Here is a 3,688-nt window from a genome sequence, read left to right as displayed (position 1 = left end):
GTTCTTCACAGAATCCGATTCAGCAGATCTTGTCACTGAGTCATTACTTTGTATGTGTTCAGATCATGTGAGCAGAATACCACAGTGCACAACCCAGAAGTCAGACCACACTCAGGGAACCGTACTCTTCTCTAGATCATTTCATGAACACCAGGAAGAAATATCTGTGATCTTCAAAATTTACTCACCTGTTTTTCAGAAGCAAGATAAACAATTCCAGGTTTCTGCTTTTGTTGTCACACCGACAAGGTTGTAATTGCTGGAACCAGTTGAGACTGTCCGCTCTTCCACATCAATTTTCTCCCCAGGAAGTGTTCCGATGATGGTCTGATTGGGATTCTTCAAAAAAGAAGAATATTTTTATCGATTGATTTCTGGTTTAGGGCCGACCACGCTTCCACTGGGCCTCTATGCTAGCGCTGATCACAGCAGTTTCCCGCAGTCTTCAGCGTTTTTGTAGCAAGTACCTTCGAGGATGACATCAAAAGATATTTGCTGTTACTGTATGATACTCTACCAATAGAGACAGCTCTATCAATGGAGGCAGCTCAGTCCGCTGGGATGGGAAAATTTCTGCACTGTGTCCTGCGGATCAGATACAGTGCACTTTATCATTCAGATCATACAGAGTGAGAGTGCTCGATAAGGCAAAGCGAGATTTCCCCACAGGAGTTTATTGTAGGTGGAACAATACCAGTGGCACTACCCTAACCGAGGAAAGAACAGTCTCAGAAGTCCATTTGGCAAGTTTACTTTTCAGAGTCTGGTCACCATGCTCCACGAGCCCTGCAGTCTGTGGGCAATAAGGACAATGAAATTGGTGGTGTATCCCAAAATGAAAGTATAATTCTTCATTAATATTTCCAATAAAATGGGGGTGGGGGGCTGGGCATTGTCAGAAGGTAGACATTATCAAATACCAGAGCAGGTTATAATCTCCTTGAGTAAAATATTTACAACAGTTTTAGCAGTAGTGTTGGAAGTGGGGTAAGCTTCAACCCATCAAGGAAAAGAAAATCAACAATGACCAAAACATAATTATAATGCTGACACCTTTGCAACTCAATGAAGTCTTTAAACATCTTTTGCAGTTGGCATTAGGTGGTCAGAGGTCGACTCACACTTTTCAGAGAATATAGAACATAGAAAGTACAGCACAAAACAGGCCCTTTCATCCACGATGTTCTGCTGAGATTTAATCCTAATGTAAAATATAATAACAACCTACACACCCCTCAATTCACTACTATCCATGTGCAAGTCTAGAAGTTGCTTAAATGTCCCCAATAACTCTGCTTCCACCACTACCACTGGTAACATATTCCATGCATTCACAGCTCTCTGTGTTAAAACAAAAAACTACTTCTGACATCTCCTTTATACCTTCCTCCTAATATCTTCAAACTATGAGTTTTCATACTAGTCAATCTTGTCCTGCAGAAAATACTCTAGTTATTGACTCTATCTATTCCTCTCATTATTTTGTACACCTCTATCAGGTCTCTTCTCTTCCTCCTTCTCTCCAGAGAGATACCCGAGCCTATTCAACATTTTTTTCATAAGCCAAGCCCCCCCAGTTCAAGCAGAATCCTGGTAAACCTACTTTGCAGCCTCTCCCAAGCCTCTGCATGTTTCCTACAGTAGGGCGATCAGAACTGGGCACAATATTTCAAGTATTGCTTCACCAGGGACTTGTCGAGCTGCAGCAAAACCTCACGGCTCTTAAACTCTATCCCCCCGTTGATGAAAGCCAAAACTCCATATACTTTCTTAACAACCTTATCCACTTGTATTGCAACTTTGAGGGATCTATGTACTTGCACATCCAAATCCCTCTGTTCCTCCACACTGCCTTAAATCCTATCTTTAATCCTATATTCAGCATTCGAGCTCCACCTTCCAACATGCATCATTTTGCATTTATCCAGGTTGAACACAATCTGCCATTTCTCAGCCCAGCTCTGCATTCTGTCTATGTCGCGCTGCAGCCTACAGTAGCCATTTATACTATCGCTGATACCTCCAAACTTTATGTCATCTGCAAATTTACTAACCCTCCCCTCAGCCTACTCATCCAAGTAATTTAAAAAAACTACAAAAAGCAGAGGCCCAAGTACAGAACCCTGGGAGACCCCACTCAACACTGTCGTCCAGGCAAAATACTTTCTATCTACAGCCACTCTCTGCCTTCTATCAGCCAGCCAATTCTGTGTATACCTGTTTAATGCCTGGAAACAGAGTGTTGATGGAGGGTTGTCTGTTTATGTCTGATTAATGGTCAGTGATAGGGGGTGGTGAAGGGTTGTGTGTGTTTTTCTGTATATATCTGCTTAATGACAGGAGACAGACTGGTGGTGGTCGAATGCTGTGTGTGTGTACTTATGTGCATATCTGCTCAATGGAAGGATAACAGGGCAGTGGTGGAGGGTTGTGTGTGTGTGTTTCTGTATATATCTGTTTAATGGCACGAGATAGGGTTGTCCCGGAGGGGTGTGCCTGTGATTCTGTGTATGTCTATTTAAGGGTTGGAGACAGGGTGGTGGTGTGTGTGTTTCTGTGTATATCTGTTCAGTGGCAGGAGACAAGGTGGTCATGAAGGGTTGTGTGTGTGTTCCTGCATATAACTGCTCAATGGCAGGAGGCACGTTGTTCATGGAATGTTGTGCTTGTATGTGTGTTTCTGCGTGTATCTATTTAATTGCAGGAGATAGGGTGGTGGTGGAGGACTGTGTTTGCATGTGCGTTTTTGTGTAAATCTGTTTAAGGGCAGTAGGCAGGGTGTTCGTAGAAGTTTGTGTGTGTGTGTATTTCCGTGTATAACTGTTTGATGAGAGGAGACATGGTGGTCAAGGAGGTTTGACTGAGTGTGCGTGTGTGTTTCTGTGCATATGTGCTTAATGGGGATCTGGGAAACTTTCACTGAGTATGGTCAGTCGGAGCAAAAGTAAGGATGTCGTTCGTTTCTGCAGTGTTTCACAATACTACCTTTCCCGTGAGCAGTCGAACAGACCAAATGATTTTGCCACAGACTGCGACGGTAAGCTCCGCAAAAACGTAATTCTTTAAAGCAGGTGTGAGCAACACAACGTTATTGGGGTACACCGCGTGGAAACAGATACTTCGTTGTATCACGTCCATGCTCAGCACATAGCCAAATTTAAACAAGTCCCCATTCAACAACGAGCTCATGGAAACAGAAAGGTGAAAGGTAGAATGGCTTCAGGTTTCAGTGCTGAATGCCACTGAGCCCCAGCAGGCCCGTCAGCGGCCAGTTTCTGTAGTGTCGTGGTCATCACGTTCGCCTCACACGCGAAAGGTCCCCAGTTCGAAACTGGGCAGAAACAGCTTTGTTCTTCAACTGCAGTCTTTTACATGGACAAGAACGGAGCTGACTTGCTTGCTTTCCCATCTGCAAACCTGCCTTCGAGTTTGCTTAAACAAATCTGCTCTCGTCGTGAAATGCAATGCAGTTCCATTTACTAACAGTGCAAAGCATTGTAAAGTTTTTCTCCTACCTGGTTCTGATCATATGCCATTCTGTTTGAGAGTGTAGTTACCCCCTTCTGATCCTTCCACGAAAAGCATTACCGCATTTGCATTCCTTGCGCAGGCAGCCCGGTTCAAAGATAGGGAAGAAGCCGATGCGCTGGTGTCACAATGCACCACGGATTCCTGAACTAATCTGTCT

General features: G+C 44.0%; 1 non-coding gene across 1 annotated transcript; it reads left to right on the top strand.

Moving 5' to 3' along the window:
* The first annotated feature begins 3,271 nt into the window (after nucleotides 1–3,271).
* Nucleotides 3,272–3,344, top strand: trnav-cac (transfer RNA valine (anticodon CAC)). Its single transcript has one exon. It is a non-coding gene; the product is annotated as a tRNA-Val (tRNA).
* The last annotated feature ends 344 nt before the right edge of the window (nucleotides 3,345–3,688 follow it).

The sequence above is a fragment of the Chiloscyllium punctatum genome, chromosome 13, assembly GCF_047496795.1.
Source record: "Chiloscyllium punctatum isolate Juve2018m chromosome 13, sChiPun1.3, whole genome shotgun sequence".
NCBI lineage: Eukaryota > Metazoa > Chordata > Chondrichthyes > Orectolobiformes > Hemiscylliidae > Chiloscyllium > Chiloscyllium punctatum.
The sequence above is the reverse complement of the archived record's forward strand: the minus strand, read 5'-3'. Positions and strand labels throughout refer to the sequence as shown.